Source organism: Panthera pardus, unplaced genomic scaffold (genome assembly GCF_024362965.1).
Source record: "Panthera pardus isolate Hobbes unplaced genomic scaffold, ASM2436296v1 HiC_scaffold_16, whole genome shotgun sequence".
Classification (NCBI taxonomy): domain Eukaryota; kingdom Metazoa; phylum Chordata; class Mammalia; order Carnivora; family Felidae; genus Panthera; species Panthera pardus.
In genome coordinates, this window is record NW_026526721.1 from 3,520,799 (window position 1) to 3,537,698 (window position 16,900).

Here is a 16,900-nt window from a genome sequence, read left to right on the forward strand (position 1 = left end):
CCGGCCCGCCGGCTGCTGGGGCCCCCAGGCCATCCCCCCGGGCGGTATTTCGGCGGCCGTCCTGTGTCCTTGCACCTGCCGGCGGGCTCCCGGGCATTCATTGGCTTGTTCTCCACTGACCAACGGGGAGCCCCCCCCCCCCCCCCCCCGGGGCCCTTAGTCCTCAAGGCAGGTCTTGCCGACCAGCAGCAAAGAGACAAAGCGACGCGTCCCGCGGGAAGGCCCAGCGCTAAAAAGGGCGTGCCTTGGGCTACTGGCCTTTATTCCTATCGTCCCTTCTCAAGGGTCAGAATCAGGAAAGTAGCATCGTATTAAGTGAAAGTGGGAGCCTTCTTTTATCACGTCTGGATGCGCATGACCTACGGCAGCTCACAGGGTTAGACGGACAAGCCCAGCCTGGCTCCAGTCACCTGCACCCGTTGCACTTGCTGGTGTCTTCACACATGGTCCCTGTCCCCCCCCCCCACCCCCCCACAACAATTGTCCTCTGCATCCCGCTCTCACTTTTGGCCCCCAACTGACCTTGGGCAGCCGCCAGAGGGCCCCATGATGCTCCTACAGCACCCACAGAGCACCCTCTGTAGGCACAGAGCATCCAAGCCCAGCTCCCAGAGGAGCACCTCCCAGGAAGAGCAAAGCGCAGCAGAAAACACATCTTGCAGATGAAATTCCAGGAAGTGGCTGCCCCCAGCTAAAACTAAAAACAATGCTTAGGGCTAAAACAATCCAGGGCCTCCCAGTGAAAACCTTGAGGTCTGTAGGGACAGCGGCCCACACCCACCTGCCCTGCCCCGCCCAACATCTCCCTGGGGCCAGCACCCTCCTCCCCTGCCAGGCTCGCGGTTTCCCCTGGGGCCCCGTTCTGTTTCTAGAACACTGTTACCCTTTTCTGTTGGCTGAGTTGACTCGTGTCCAATGCACCGCTTACTTGGCTTCTGCAAAGTTTCTCCATGCAGAAAGGAAACCTGAGGGCTGCAGGTGGCCCCGGGGTTCTGCCACAGGACACCTGCTGGGGATGGCCGCAGGCCCCTCAACGTCTCTCTGCCTTTGGCAGGGTCTCTGCCAGTCCCTTCTCCCTTTCCTGACTCTCCATTCTGAGTGATCCCCAAACCCGCCCAGTGTGGCTCCCAGCTCGTCCTAGGTCACCCCTCCTCTGGTACTCCTGCAGGGTCTGCTCAGGGCTCCTTGTCTGTCACTGAACATGTGCATTAGCTGTCCCCTCCCCCCACTTCTAGGCTCTCCCTCAGGCACCCACTCTCCCAGCTGCACCAAATCGCCCTCCTGAAGCAGCTGGGATCCTGTCATTCCCAACGAAAACCCTTCACGACGCCCCTTGGCCCGCAGGAACACGACCTGGTCCTTTAGTAGCGGGACAACAGCCCTGACCCGCGCTTACAGCTTCCTGCCCAAGCTTTGTCGCTTCCAAGAGGCGTGCTTTCTCCCACACAAGGCCGTTTCTGCCTTGCCCTCTGACCTCAGCCGGTCCCGGTGGGCTCAAACTCTGCCAGCCGGATCCACTCTCCGTCTTCCTAGTCCGCGCTGCGTTTCCTGGGGGCAGTAGAAACCAGTTTATCCCGACTTATCACCAGGAACTGGTCCCAGTTATTTCTAAATCTACCTCCTGGCCCCCGGGCTGGGGTTGGAGAGATTCTCAGGGTCCAGCCCTGACTCAGAAGACACCGGTCTCTGTTTGCCAGCTGCGTGAAGGAAGGCGGTGCCAAGGGATGGCGTCTCCTGACGGTTTTCACAACACCTCCGCTCAGAGAAAGTGGTATTTGTATGGCACACAGAAAGACCGGAGGGAGCCGGGCGGTCTTCATGGTGTTTGCTGAGAGTGTCAGTCTTTTAATTTTAGAAATGATGACAATATTTATCTTTTATAAAATATTAATCGGGTATGCGATCATAAGAAACACCTAAAAATGGATTAGGGGAGATAACAAATTTGCGTCAGACTCCCCAAATAAGACAGGTCGCACTTTGAAATGAAGACCTGTGATTGCTTCACGATGAGAACGCACCAGGCTTGACGGTGAAGGCGCCGCACGCAGGTTCAGGACGGAGGGCGCAGCTCGCACGTCACCACTGAGACGCTTTCTTTGTGCGACCAGATAATTTTAAAGCCATTTGTTGCCATCACAGATCTTACAACAGTTGAAATTGTAAAGAATCTAACAGCTCTTCCTTTCCTTTCATTGACACGTCACGTGGAAATTTCTTAGGAGAACAGAACGAATTCCAATCCAGTTGAACTTCTCATATCCAGCATTTCCAAATCGTGACCAGGCGCGCCAGGCCACAGGCGGTGTGCCCTCGGGGGGCCACTGACACAGCCGAGGGCCAGGGCTCCACACGGACGAACCCAGGGCGGCCAGACTTGGGGCTGGTCAGCCGAACACACCTCGCCTGGCGGGGGGGGGGGGGGGGGGCGGCCTCTGCTTTAACCCCAAACTTCCATGCTTGCTGTCAATGTTTTGATGCTATTTCGGTAAAAGAGCCGCAGACCAAACGAGGGGCAAGCTCTTTCTTATCCAACAGATGCTTACTGCTTGCCTAGAGCAGCCAGCCCTGTGCCAGGCGCTGAGGCCTCCAAGTCAGCAAGGGGCCTTGACTCTGAAAAGTTCATAGAGCAAGAGGCCGGGTGCACTCCAAAGCAAATCGACATGAGCGTGAGGAAGGGGCATTTCTTAGGGCCGCCGTGACCAAGTACCTCAAACTGGGTAGCTTCGAACGGCAGAAGTTTATGGTCTCCCAGCTCTGGAGGCCGGAAGTCTAAGATCAAGGCTGTGCTCCCTCTGGAGCCTCCAGGGAAGAATGTGCTTCGGGCCTTTCTCTTAGCTTCCGGGGTTGCTGGCAATCCTTGGGGTTTCTCAGCTTGCGGACGCCAGGCTCCAAGCTACCGGTCGTCGCGCTGCGTCTCCATGTCTCCCCTCTTATGAGGACACCAGTCGTTGGATTTCGGGTGCACCCCGCTCCAACATGACCTCATCTTAACTATTTACATCTGCAGCCTCATTTCCAAGTCAGGTCACGTTCTGAGGCTCCGGGAAGGACAAGGATGTGTGCGGCAGGGGGCAGAGCCTGGTACGGGGGGCGTTCCATAAGCTCGAGCAGGGCACAGGGTGTAGGGAAACTAATGGGGGAACGCATCCTTAGGCTAGCAACATCAGGAAGCTGCTAGCATGGCAGGCGGAGCTGAGGCTGTGGCCAGAGGTGCTCGGCAGGAGGGGGCTGGGGCTTGGGAGCGGGGAGGACTGCTGTCTGGCGGTGGCCTGGCAGGGACCGAGCAGGGAGTGAACAGTCCTCTCCCTCAAGTCCTACTCTCCCACTGACCCAAGCCAAGAGGCAGGTAGAGGCGATGGGGCCCCACTGCCACAGCACGGCTCTGGGAGGCAGAGACAGATGTGATGCTCAGAGAGCACCCGGCTAGGGAACATGTCACACAGATAACCAGCGATCACAGCACTGTTACACGTGATAACAGGGGACATACAGGGTGCAAGAGAGCCGCTCCTGTGGCTGTCCGGGCCCGAGATATGGCTGCTGGGGAGCATGGGTTGGAGAAAGATCTACGAGACCAGAGGAAGGAGGCAACGGAGAGATAGGAGGCAGGGCTGGCCCCCACATGCCTGACTTGGGCAGCTAAGTGAGTGGCGGAGTCGTTAGGGAGGCATGGATGCGGGACACAGACTTGGGGGGCAGGCGGGAGAGGCACATATTGGTACTTGTTGAGCATTTGGCCCAGGGGACCCGTCAGTGCAGATGCTGACCGGGGCTGGATGTGTGGCTTTAGAGTCTCTGGAAGAACCCTAGGCTGGTGGGGGCGGCTGGGTGTGGACAGCAATGCACAGCAGGGGAGAAGCTCGCCCAGGCAGGAGGCTAAGACGGAACCCAGGGAGGCCAACATTCAGGGGCCGGACAGAGAGGAGAAGCTGGAAGCCACGGACACAGTGGTGGGAGAGGCCGGCAGGCGGTGACGTCCAAGGGCCCGAGGAAGGCAGTTTCCAGAAGGGGAGGGAGAAGGCCAGATGCAGCACAGGAGTCAGGGTTTACAGGCTTGGCCCAGAAGGCGGGGACCGAAGCTTCCAGGGGGGCGGGCAGACCTTCGTAGGGGACTGAGTGGGAGCAGCAAGCAGAGGCAGCATAAAGCAGACAGACCATCTCAGGAGGGTTCGCTGAGCCTGGGAGGAGAGAGAAGGACCCAAAGCTGGAGGAGGACCCGGGGAGGAGGAAGGGCACGTTTGAGGCGTCTGGACGTTTCCAAGCACAGGTGGAAGGGGACAGGACATGAGAGTGAAGCCCGTGGGCCCATCACGCACTTCATCCACTGCCAACACGTGGCCGACTGGGCCTCCTCCTTCTGTCGACCCCCTTCCCGTCCCAGGACCGTTCTGCCGCAAATCCCAGACACTGCCGTATTTCATCGGCAAATTTTCAGGATGTGTCTCTAAAAGATAGGGTTTTAAACACCACCACAACCCCATCGTCGTGGCTCCCCAAACAAGAATAATCCCCATAACAGCATCAAATACCCAGCCTGTGCTCTCTCTCCTCCCTGACTCCCTACGTTCTCACTATTGTATTTGTTTTTAAAGTGTGTCCATTTGAGAGACGGGGAGAGAGAGAGGGGGAGAGAGAGAGAGGGAGAGAGAGGGAGAGAGAGGGAGAGAGAGGGAGAGAGAGGGAGAGAGAGGGAGACAGAGGGGGAGAGAGGGGGAGAGAGGGGGAGAGAGGGGGAGAGAGAGGGAGAGAGAGGGAGAGAGAGGGAGAGAGAGGGAGAGAGAGGGAGAGAGAGGGAGAGAGAGGGAGAGAGAGGGAGACAGAGGGAGACAGAGGGAGACAGAGGGAGACAGAGGGAGACAGAGGGAGAGAGCGAGCAAGGGAGGAGCAGAGAGAGGGAGAGGGAGAATCCCAAGCAGGCTCCATGCTGCCAGTGCAGTCCAACGCGGGGCTTGAACCCAGGAACCGTGATATCATGACCCGAGCCTAAATGCAGAGTCAACGCTTAACTGACTGAGCCACCCTGGCAGGCACCCCGCTATCGTGTCTGTTTTTAAATGGGGTTCCAAACAGTCCACACGCGCCTTGTCCTGATGTGTCCCCCAGGTCTCCCCATCTGGAGGTTTGCCCTGCACCTCTGTCTCTGCCCCGCGCTCTGGTCGCAGAGTCCGCGCTGTCTGTCCCGCAGCGTCCCACACCGTGCGGTGCAGACTCCGTCTTCACGATGTGGTCCAACATGTCGTTTTTGCTCCCTGCCCTTCCTGAGCTGGGTGGCGAGGCCTCGAGGCGGGGGCAGATTCGGGCAGCGAGGAGCACAGCAAGCACGACAGCAGATGTCCCCGGCTCGAGCTGGTTACTCACCGGGGGTGAGAATCGCAGGAGCAGTGAAACTGTGAGGTCCTCACCCCGCGACGTCTTCCTGTTGGCAGCACGTGTCTACAAGGACGGGCCTCCCCTCACCAATTATTTAGCTCTGAGGCGCGGTGCATACAGGCAAGGAGGAATAAATGCGGAACTCCTTAGTGGCCAGTTTGCAAAATAAGATGTAGGTCTTCTAGCGTTCTTCCCCACGTCACCAAACAGTTTCTTCCCGCTTTGTTTTGCCCTTTTGTTACGCACACGGTGGCCGGCGCCTGGCTGTGCTCTGACCCGCTGCCCTCGCCCCCCTCATTCACCCATTCCGGCCTCTTCTCGTTGGCTCCCGACTCCTTCCGCCATGACCTGGTCCCCCGATAGCGTCCTTGCTTTCTAGTGTGACAACACGTTCTGGGCTCACCTCACACGTCTGCCCCGGACCCGGAACCAGCCACTTCTCTCAGGAGACGCCCGTCCTACAGAAGCCACCAGAGGGAGTGGGAGTCGGTGCGCACAGGACAGGGGGCTGTCAGCTTAAAGGACACAGGGCCCTCCAGAGGCAGAAAGACGAGGAATCCAAAACACGCGCGGAGGAATGAGCCCCGGGATGGGGACAGATGGAGACAGAGATCATTTTGTGGGCGGGAAGGCGGGAGGTGAGAGTTATCTGCTCTCCCTTCTTGCAGAAGGTGAAGTCGGGGGCTGAAAGTGAAGAGGGAGGAGGTGGCCTCTGGTGTTTGGGGACAATCCAGAGGATTTAGCGGAAGGGCAGCAAATGCTGGGGGAGGGCAGCAGGTGCCGAGAGACAGAAAATAACGAGATCACGAATTTCTATTGGTGCCAATCTGTGCGCGTGATGGAGTGAGCGTGTCTGTGACTCGAGTGACCCCGAGAGAGGACGAGGGTGGGCAGATCCAACCTGAGGGGTCAGCTTTTGTCACACACCCCCCCCCCCCCAATTTGCAGGGAGGAGTCGCTCCACCTACTGGGAGGTTCTGTCTTTCATGACAAAGAACCGAAGAATGAGACCCTACTGTGTGTGAAATAAGCCCTGTGCTCGGGGGCTGGGGTTGCCATGAGAAGTAAGGCTTAAAACAAGGACCTCCTGTCCGAGAGCTCAGTGTCTGCAGAATCGGAACTGGGAGGCGAGGCCAGGATGCTCCAGGGAAGGAGCAGAGGCAGACGTTCCCAGAGAAGGCCTCCCCGGAGACAGCTCTGGCGATTCTGGGCTTCAGAGCTTGAGGAAATGCCTCAGGCTTAGAAAGCATCCAAGCATTAACCATTATTAGAGAGGTAAAATCAGCGGGGCTCACTTAACTCGGAGAAGAGAAGCTTCATTTTATCTCCACTCATCAAAAACTCAGAATTCTGGCAGCTCTGGGGCGCTCAGCGGCGAGCGAGGTGATCTCTGCTCAATTATCCGCGTTGTTGCTAACGAACACAATGGACGGCGGTGGCCCGTCCTTACTGGAGGGGCACCCTGGGAACATCACCTTACCCTCCCGAGCGTCAGCTCTCACCCATGGTTCCCTGGGGCCGACGTGAGGGCGAAGGAGGTCACGTGTTAGGATGGCACCTGGGCAGAGATTTTTTTTTTTACCTGTTTGTCCACCGTGAATCCTTAGCACCTAGAATCAAGCCTGGCACACAGGGGACCCTGGCTGAACCCCTGACGCTGACTGGTCACAAGCGTGCAGTGGCTCCACCGTAAATACTGGCAAACACGGCCCATCGGCATGAATGCGTGACGGTTCCCGGACACACGCTGGGCGCTGGGTAAGAGGGAACTACAAAGTCCCTCTCCGCAGCTTATTTTGTGGATTTGCCAGTTTCTTCTAAAAATGGAGTTCGGGGCACCTGGGTGGCTCGGTCGGTTAAGCGTCCGACTCTTGGTTTCAGCTCAGGTCAAGATCTCACGGTTTCGTACGTCTAAGCCCCACGTTGGGCTCTGCGCTGACGGTACGGAGCCTGCTTGGGATTCGCTCTCTGCCCCTCCCGAATCACACCGTCTCTGTCTCTCTTGAAATAAATAAAGAATCCTAAAAAATGTTTAAATTAAAATAAAATAAAAATGGAATTTGATTTCCTGCCCCCGATCTTTAATGTAAGTCGTGTTAAGGTTCGGCTCGGGGGCATAGAGCTAATAGAGGTTTTAAAGCCAAATGTGCTACGGGGCGCCTATGTGTTCCTTCACAGCCATCCCCCTGCTGGCAGACACGGGTGCATCTGTGAGGGGACGTGCAGTGTGCCACGTCAGTGGCCGGGTACCAAAGAGTGGCCTGGCTGCCCGCGCCCACCTTCCTCCCGCAAGCGTGCTCCTCGCGATCGCCGCTGGGCCGATCAGCACTTACTGGATGTGCCACTGTGGAATGTTCCCGAACGTGTTTATACCTCAGTGTTTCCTCCTCTAAGGCAGGGTCACTGAGCACTTCTCTGTGTAAGACACTGTCCCTGTTACACAGAGGGAAAGGACAGGGCGCTCACCATCTAGCTGGCATGAAACGACAGAGAACCTCAAGCCACGAAACCCCCAAATCCCCCCAAAGATCCTTAAACAGGTTACACATTTTCTAGTTTTAACTTAAAAAAATTTAAAAAGTGTTTTAGAAAAAACAGTCATGCATTTTGTTGATATCCCAACTTTTGTGAGTCAAACAGGATTCTGAACATTCTACGGAGCCAATCAAAGGAGCACACTGGTGAGATGAAGTCGTCTTCGCCCAACTGACCTTGCTTAGTAGACGTGGGATTTTACATTTCCATCCCGTTTCGGTGGGGAAACTTCTAGGGTCCCCGCACTGAGAACCTGCCCCTCGTGCCAGAAACGGCGGCAGTGGCGCGGGTGGCGACCAGGACCCCCGGGGTGGCCCACAGGGGGTCCCAGCCAGGATTTCAGTGCCAAGTTGTAGCGCTCACGTGGTGTTTCAACCCTCTGTGGCTCTCCTCTTTGTGGAGGGGGAGGGAAACGATCCCGCAGCTCTCCTGACTACTTACTGTGCTTGGCCCCCAGCCTTTTAGAGGCTTCTCCTAGCAGCTGGATCATTAAAGACCAGGCCCGGGAGGGAGAGACAGACACAGTTACACGCAGGTATACCGGGGCCCGAAGCAGAGGCGAGGCTCGCACCCAGAGCCGAGGAAGCACTTTTGATGGTCGCCCCAGAGTAGGGACTGAAGGGGGTGCCCAGAAAAGACAGCTGAAAAGGTATTTCTTTAAAAACGTAAAGGAGTACAATCTCCTTAAGGAACGCTCTGTACCTCCTTCAAACTTGTATTAAACATTTCCACTCATTCTTTTATCAAACCTTGATTGAATGAAGATAATTTTGACATATCCTCAAGGCAAAACATTGTTTGGTCATTTAAAACATTCTGAAGTGGGGAGCCTGGGTGGCTCAGTCGGTTGAGTGTCCGACTTCGGCTCAGGTCATGATCTCACGGTTTGTGAGTTCGAGCCCCGCGTCGGGCTCTGTGCTGACAGCTCGGAGCCTGGAGCCTGCTTCGGATTCTGTGTCTCCCTCTCTCTCTCTGCTCCTAACCCACTCGCATTCTGTCTCTGTCTCTCTCAAAAATAAACATTAAAAAAAAATGTAAGACACTTCTGAAGAAGCTCTGACACGTGTGCCATAGAAGGTACATGGTAATGGCAAGTGAGAAATGAAAGCATTCCAATCAAGTACAAATATCTGTGCATTTAAAAAGCCTGGAAGGATTCACGCCAAAATGCCAGGAACGGCCGGACCTGGGAGGCGAGGTTCCTGGTCGTCTCTCCTTTCTTCTTTATACTTCACTGCATTTTACCCACTTTGCAAAAAACACTTAGTAATTTTTAATAATTTGAGCCTTGACCTTGTGTCAGGCTCTGTGCTAGACTATGGGGGTCAAGGCCCTGGGAGCACTTAGGGAGGCAGACCTGGAGGCACCAGTCGCGATTGTGGCAGGAACGCAACAGAAGGGAGGGGGACCCAGGGGCTCGAAGCAGGTAGGAAAGCAGCCCCCCAGGAGGCTGCGTCTGGGTAGGGTATTCAAGGTGAAGAGAAACATGACAACCGGGAATCGCGTTTCAGAAAGAGAGAACAGCATACGCTGATCTAGGAGGGCGTCCTGGAGAAAAATGATCTAAAAAATTAACAGTAGCTCATGTAGGTGAAGAATAAGCCTTTGGCGGAAAAGTGCTTGTCCTCGCGAACACTCCGGGAAATACAAAGTAAAAGCACCATGAGATGCCCTTTTGCCCATCAAATTAGCAAAGGAGAGACATGACTTACAGTAGGCACGGGTTCCGCGGGCAGCAGTCACCGGGCTGGAGAGCGGGGCGGGGCCGGCCATTCTAGGAGGCAACACGGTAGTGTGCATTTAGTCTCCATGTTCCTCCCTCTGGTCGGTGAACCCTCAACCCGCACACAACCAAATCCCACACAGGTGGATGTGAGGTGTGGACAGAGACCTATGCACGCAGATATTCACACGGATACATTTCTTCATTCGGGGGAGTGGGTTCAGGGTGACCACTGCATCACTTTGCTACATCGCTGGCATGTGGGAACACGTTATTCTTCCGGATTCTTCCGGACGGAGCGAAGAGTACGTGGTCAGTGATTTAAAAGCCCGAGCGAAATATACACGTTCCATTTCTACAGCACTGGGCGTTTCCAGAGCATCTCATCCTCATTATCTTTGGTTCTCATGACCTTTCTGCAAGTTGGGCAGGACAAGCCTCGTCGCGGCAGAAGTCACTCAGCTCGCAGGCTCCTCCCTGCACCTTGCTCAGAGAGCCTGATGCATCCTTAAGTCCTGCAGGGTGCAGCCCCTTGTCCCTTGAGCTCTCCCTCCACCATCACTGGCCACACCAACGTCATCTGTGACGGCAGAGTAGGACCAATCTTACATATCCACTAGGACAGAGGAGTGACATCTTTTTTAGAATAGGGGTCCAAGATGAAGCCACGAAGCATCAGAGTTTTGCTAATTTTTTTTTCATAGCATGGATTAATGTTGAATTTGTCCTAAATCGTCTGCACATTTCCCTTTCCTCAGAGCCCCCTAATATCCAACCCAGGGGCCCCGTGCACACACACACACTGCTACAATTACTTAACTAATGTATTGAGAGGGCCCCTGGGAAATCAAACCTGATTTAAGAGGGGTAAAAAACCCAGATCATAAAGCAGAAGAAAAAAAGAATAAAAACTGGATGTACTTTCCTTTTCTTTCCCTTTTCCAATGTTGCGTAACTTCCAGTGCTGTTACAAAATGATACCTAACATTCAGTTTGATCAGCTTGTGTTGACCGAACCCTTACTATGTGCTGGGTGGTGAGAGCAGAGCACAGAGGAGCCGCAGCTCTTCCCGAGTTGCTGTCCAGCAGACAAGGCCAGTCTGCACAATTTCCAGACACCTCGCCTCCACCCCGGCTGACTCCACTAACCTCCCCGCCGCGCCCCCCCCCCCCCCCCATGCACGTTACTGAATGGTTTCGCTTCCTGGGTGCTCAGGAATTTGTTTTTGTCTCTGGATGACACGATTCTCAACATCCCTCATTAAAGCACATAACTCAGGCAGGTGTGTCTGTTTGTTTCTTCTTTGCTGACTGCCGTCTGCATGAGAGGCGTGACTTCAAACTGTTCAAACAGCCACTTGCGCTTAAGAATCTACAAGTCAAGGGCAGCCTGGGCGGCTCACAGTTAGGTGTCTGATTCTCAGTTTCGGCTCAGGTCATGATCTCATGGCTCCTGAAGTGGAGCCCCACCTTGGGCTCTGCGCTGATAGCACAGAGCCTGCTTGGGATTGTCCCCCCGCCCCTCTCCTGCTCACGCGCGCTCTCTCTCTCAAAATAAAGAAATAAATGTTAAAAAGAGAACCTACATGTCTATATGTTTCCAGAAACTGCAGTCTCTTCCTGCCGTCAGGTGTATTAGCACTAACGAATACGAGCATTCAGTGAAATCTCTTCATCACAGCCTAACCTCTGATCCTCACAATTACCTGGCTGACACCTTGGCAGTTTGGTCCCTCTTTAGGAAGAAACAACAATTGAAGATAATTAAGATAAATTGGAGTCAAAAGTTCACCAAAGACCTACCCATAGAAGGTGCTTAGTTTACTACACGGTTAACACAGAATACTTATTAATAATAGCTTGCATTTACTAAGCACTCCCCACTGGGCTGAGCTCATCAGAAACATTTTATTCAGACATGGCAACGGCCCTAAGAGGGCAGTTAGCTAGATCTCCATTTTAAACATGGACAAACTGACCAGAAAGAAGTAAACAGAGCTAGGGTTCCAACCCTGCATCTGACTCCTATCCACTAAATGTCATTAAAAGTCTTTTACTTTTATTTTTTTTAATGTTTATTTATTTTTGAGACAGAGAGAAAGAGAGAGCGCCAGCAGGCGAGGGGCAGAGAGAGAGGGAGATACAGAATCCTAAACAAGCTCCAGGCTCTGAGCCGTCAGCACAGAGCTTGACGCGGAGCTTGAACCTACGAACTGCGAGATCATGACCTGAGCCAAAGTCTGAGGCTTAACCAACTGAGCTACCCAGGCGTCCCTAAAATCTTTTCTTTTTTAAAAAAAGAAGTTGCAATTCCTGTTTTTAAAATATCTATCTGTTGGAGGGGGGGCTGGGTAGCTTAACTGGTTAAATGACTCGACTTTGGCCGAGGTCATGATTTCACAGTTTGTGAGATCGACCCCTGTGTCAGGCTCCGCACTGACAGCGTGGAACCTGCTTAGGATTCTGTCTCTTCCTCTCTCTCTCTGCCCTTCCCCCGCCTTCTAAAAAAAAAGTTGCAATTCCTATTTTAAAATGTTTTTTTATTCTTTATTTATTTTTGAGAGACAACGAGACAGAATGCGAGTGGGGGAGGAACAGAATCCAAAGTGGGATCCAGGCTCTGGGTGGGATGCGGGGCTTGAACGCACAAACCACAAGGTCATGACCTGAGCGAGTCAGATGCTTAACCGACTGAGCCACCCAGGCGCCCCCGCAACTCCCGTTTTTAAAATAGCTATACATCTACATCTGTATACCCACATATCTGTATCTACGTACCTATATCTGTACATGTATGGCCATATGTGGGAATACCTGTAACACATGCATACGTTTCCAAGAATATAAGCAATTTTGACACACAGCCTGACGTTTCCATAACTGAGATGGGTCTGAGTTCATTTTGTTGGTCATTCTCTGAGCGGCTGCCGCAAAGGCAACACAACAAAACAGGCCTGCCGGCATGCCTCCCACCGTCCTCAGTTCTTGGGGCTTCCCATGCAGGGTCCTGAAGAGCTCAGAAGGGACGGCTCGGGGACTCCCCCAGTTGCCATGGCAACCGCCAGGCCTCCAGCCCACCGCTCAGAAGTGGGTCCGAAAGGTGTGCACGGTTGGGTAACAGATGCCCAGGAGGGCTTCCAAGAGCCCTCTCCCCCCGCTCGGGAGCACCCCCACGAGAGGGGCTCGGGGCACCCGCTCCAGTCGGGGCCCCTGTGCTCTCGTTCTTTGTTTTGGAGGAGGGCAGGTGGGTAGAGAGGTGGCCTCCGTCACCCACACGGGGGGAAGGGGCAGAAGAGGATTTCCTACCCGAGAAAGGGAGCTGGGCGGACCTGTGGGCGCGCCCCGTCCGCACTCACCCGAGGCCCCGCCGGCCGCGCCCGCCCGGCTTCACGGAGCGCCGCCTCTGCGCAAGCTCGCCGCGGGGGTGGATGGGAAATCCCTCGTAGGGGATGATGGGAAGAGCTCCCTGGGGGATGATGGGAAACGCCTGGTGGCGGGTGGCGGGGAGGGCCGGCTGGGGCGCGACGGGAGACCCTTGCGGGGGAATTATGGGAAGGGCCTCCCTGAAAAGGTTTTGGAGGAGTAGAGGAGGATTTCTTCCTTTTTTCCCCTCCTGGTGATGGCCTCACCTTTTTTGCCCCTCGTTCCCCCAAGGAAAGGCAAAGGATGAGTGAAGCGAGCATTTTGAAGGCCTTCGGAGTTTGAGGGCGCTGCCCTTGTGATCACCGGGCACTTCGGGGTCACCTGGGAGTTAGGGGTCAAGCTGCCAGGAACCGGCTTGGCCCGATGAAGTCTTCCCGGGACTCCCCAGGTCTCCTGCGAGGGAGAGAGCCTGATCTGAGCCAGGGAACTCTTCTGGAAGGAGGAGTTTGGATCAGGTCCCGTGTTGCTGTGGGAGGCTGGGGAGGCGGCCCTGCTGTCACCCGGTATTGCTTTATTTGGACACTTGCTAAACCTGCCGTGTAGTGAAATTACTGTAGATCGAAAGATGGGGGGAGGGGGAACTCTGACTCCTGTGCGTGGGACATAAGTTGTAAATTTTAGGGTTCACCAGTGCTATGGCCAGACACCCAGCTGCTTACTAACGATGTGATCCGGAACAGGGTTTGTTTATGCCACTTGCTGTGTTTTTCCAATCTAAAGCGTATCGAGCCAGTGGTTCTCTGCTTGGTAGATGGTTAAGGCCACTCCTCAAAAACCATAGTTACTCCTTTAAATCAGAGATCTGGGAGGCAGTAGGGGTATGAGCTTTGAATCCCGCTGGCTCTATGATCACAAGCAACGACTTTACCTCTCTGTATGGTGGGGGAATGGCAGCAAGGATTTAATAAGATAATTCATATAAAACTCTTAAAACACCACCAGCCCAGGGGCGCCTGGGTGGCTCAGCGGGTTAAGTGTCTGACTTAGCTGGTGTCGTGATCTCGTGGTTCGTGAGTCTGAGGCCCACATCCGGCTCTGTGCCGACAACTGGGAACCTGCAGCCTGCTTCGCATTCTGTGTCTCCCCCTCTCTGCCCTTCCCCCCCTCAAAAATAAATAAACATTAAACAAAATTAAAAACAACAACAGAACACTGCCAGCACAAGTTGGAACTTAGCAAACCGTAGTTACTGTCATTGTTAGAGCAAATCTGAAAGTTGAGTTAACGACAGTTTCACATGCATAAAAGCAAAAATTTATTTCCGTTACTATTATCATCACAGATTTCTAACATTAAAATATTGTTGATGTTTTTTATTATAAAAAGACACAATTGTAGTCAGTGTGGCAACCGTCAAGCATAAAGTAGATCTTAATCATCTTTATCCCAAACACCTGACTTTTCTTTACACCTTTTTTTCTTTGCAACTAACAAATAATGTTAATTGTAGGGTCTTGTGTGTTAATCTGCTCGTAAATTGTTTCTTTGTTCAGTAAATGATGTGTTTGGGCCTGAGATTTGGTTAAGATCGCCATCTTCCATTCTGTCACCGTTTCTGAGGGAAAGGCCGGCAAAGTGTGTGTGACCTGGGAGATCTGTGGATGTTTCCCTTCTTGGATGTGGCATCCACAAGGCTGTCGGGCAAGATCAAACTCTGTTTCCTCAGTCACTCCTCCCCTACTCTGACAGCAACAACAAACAACACACCTTGGGGTGGGTGTGTGGGGAACTTTCTATGAAGGATGTGTGATTTCTTGGTAATATTTTTGTTGTTAACATGATGTAGCTATCATAATAAATGACAATACGTTAATAAAATATTATCTTTGGTCCCCATGGCGGCTCTTTGAGATTAGAAGGGCATATTCTCCTCAGTTTACAAAATAGGAATCTGAACCTCAGGGACAGCTGAACTGCCTGAGGTCACCAAAGCCATGGGGACCCAGAATTGGAACTTGGGCATTCTGGCTCTAGATGAGTAATGTTTCCACTGGACAATGATGACTTTAGGACCGGTCTCCCCGCTCTCCCCATTTAGGTCATTTTTTTTTTGAGTACTTAAATGGGTTTAAAGAAATACTGGGCTATTGTTATTGCTGAAGGTACTAAATCTCAAAAAGCAAGGGTATTTAGATTTAAGATGACACAGTTATTTGTATAATTTGCAAAAACACATTAGAAATCAGATACACAAATGTATGATGGCCAAGTCGTATAGAAAAATAGAACTCTGATGCACAAGCTACAGCCCAGGAAACCAGCCCATTATTTATAGAAACCAGCCCAAAAAGCCAGTGTGCTGTAAGTCAGGCTTGTCGGAAGTCAGTCCTCCGTCTCTACCAATTGGTCTAGGAGCAAATCATAACTTCCGTAACAATTGGGCGGGACTTGATTAATAACTGAGCGGTTCCTGACCATTTTCCCTACTTCCAGCTTAGGACCAACCAGAGGGAGTCCAATTTGCACTGATAACCAATCATTTAGGGATGTCCCACTGATGAGGTTTGGGGGTGATGGTGGGGTCCAGAGTTGACGGCCAAGAAAGAATTCTTGAAGACGTCTTTGGTGCAAAAAAGGTGATTTTGTTAAAACATGGGGACAGGACCCAAGAAAGGAAGAGCTGCCCCAGATCCTGAGAAGAGACTGGTTATATACTTGGGAATTGAGGGAGGTAAAGTCAAGGGGAAGTTCCCAGAAGGATTTTCATATGCTAAAGAAGACTCCTAGGATATGGAGGCCTAGCTATTGTCAAGCTAAGGTTGTTTTTCCCTCTAGCAAAGCATTAGCATTAAGACAGCAGGGAGTTCCTGGAGAGACGTTGGATTCTGCTGGCCTCAAGTGGTTGTCAATGGGCTGCAGGTTAGAAGGAAATTTAATCTTACCTGCCATTTCCTTCTTGCCTTTGTTCCCCACGTCACTAATGGAGGGGGTGATGTTGGGGCTCCAGGAAACGGAGTCTTTAGGTTTCTGGAGATTAGCTATTGATAAGATTGCCTTTTTCTTGTAATTTACTAAGATATTTGTAAATAGATGGAGACTCAGGTCGTGCGGGACGATGATCTCTACCAGTTAACCATTTGTTTTCCGCTTTCCTTTGTTCTTGGGCAGCCAGGAGTGCCCGAGGAATGTTACACAATCCCACCCGGGGGTGGGGGGTATTTGTGAGGTGTCAGCTTGCCTTGTGCTCCCTCATCACCACTTCTAGTTAGCCGCCTACAGCTTCCCGGGCCAACAGCCCCTGACGGGGCGCACCTGGAGCCTCCCTGTTCTCCACTGTCAGCTTTGCCAAATCCTCTGCCTGCCTGTGAATCTCTGCCAAAATGCAAATGATGGTGGCTGAGTCCCTTGCTGTAGCAAGCTCTGAATAAGTAGTCTTTGCTTGTTCTCATTTGGGTGGTTTTTCTCTATTCACACCACGAGATAGAGATTCTGTTAAGTGCAACTGATGAAGAAAGGCCTCGACCAGAGTTCCATCTCACCAGGCATCTAAAGGCTCAGGTGGACTGATTTCACTGGCTTGGCTGAGCACCGGCTGTGGGAAAAACACCTTTCTAGGTGCTGTGGGGGCCGATCGCTAGATGGATGGGTGGTAGCTAGGTGGATGGATGATAGGTAGATGGATGGATGGATGGATGACAGGTGGGTAGATCATACATGGAGCTGAAGTCCTTTCCTCCTTCGGGTATAAAGGGGACTGCACCCATGTTCAGGGTGGAGATGGGACGTCAAACCCTGCAGGGCATCAGTGTGGAAGCGCCTCTGCGAGGAGCCGACTCCTTGCGCTTCAGGAGACGTTTATAAACATGAGAAAAGATCTCAGCGGACACATGTCTCTGGACTGCTAAC

General features: G+C 53.0%; 1 protein-coding gene across 3 annotated transcripts in view; it reads right to left on the bottom strand.

Moving 5' to 3' along the window:
- The window catches only part of SLC37A1 (solute carrier family 37 member 1), an 81,697-nt gene that overhangs the window by 64,101 nt on the left and 696 nt on the right, over nucleotides 1-16,900 (bottom strand). The window contains exon 1 of one of the 3 annotated variants that reach the window (XM_053903030.1): nucleotides 12,988-13,043. The exons of 1 other annotated variant lie outside the window; for it this stretch is intronic. The gene's annotated coding sequence lies outside the window, so the exon portion shown is untranslated. Of the gene's footprint in view, nucleotides 1-9,620; nucleotides 9,641-12,987; nucleotides 13,044-16,900 lie in introns of those variants that run through there. One more of the 3 variants, XM_053903032.1, reaches the window with a different exon arrangement.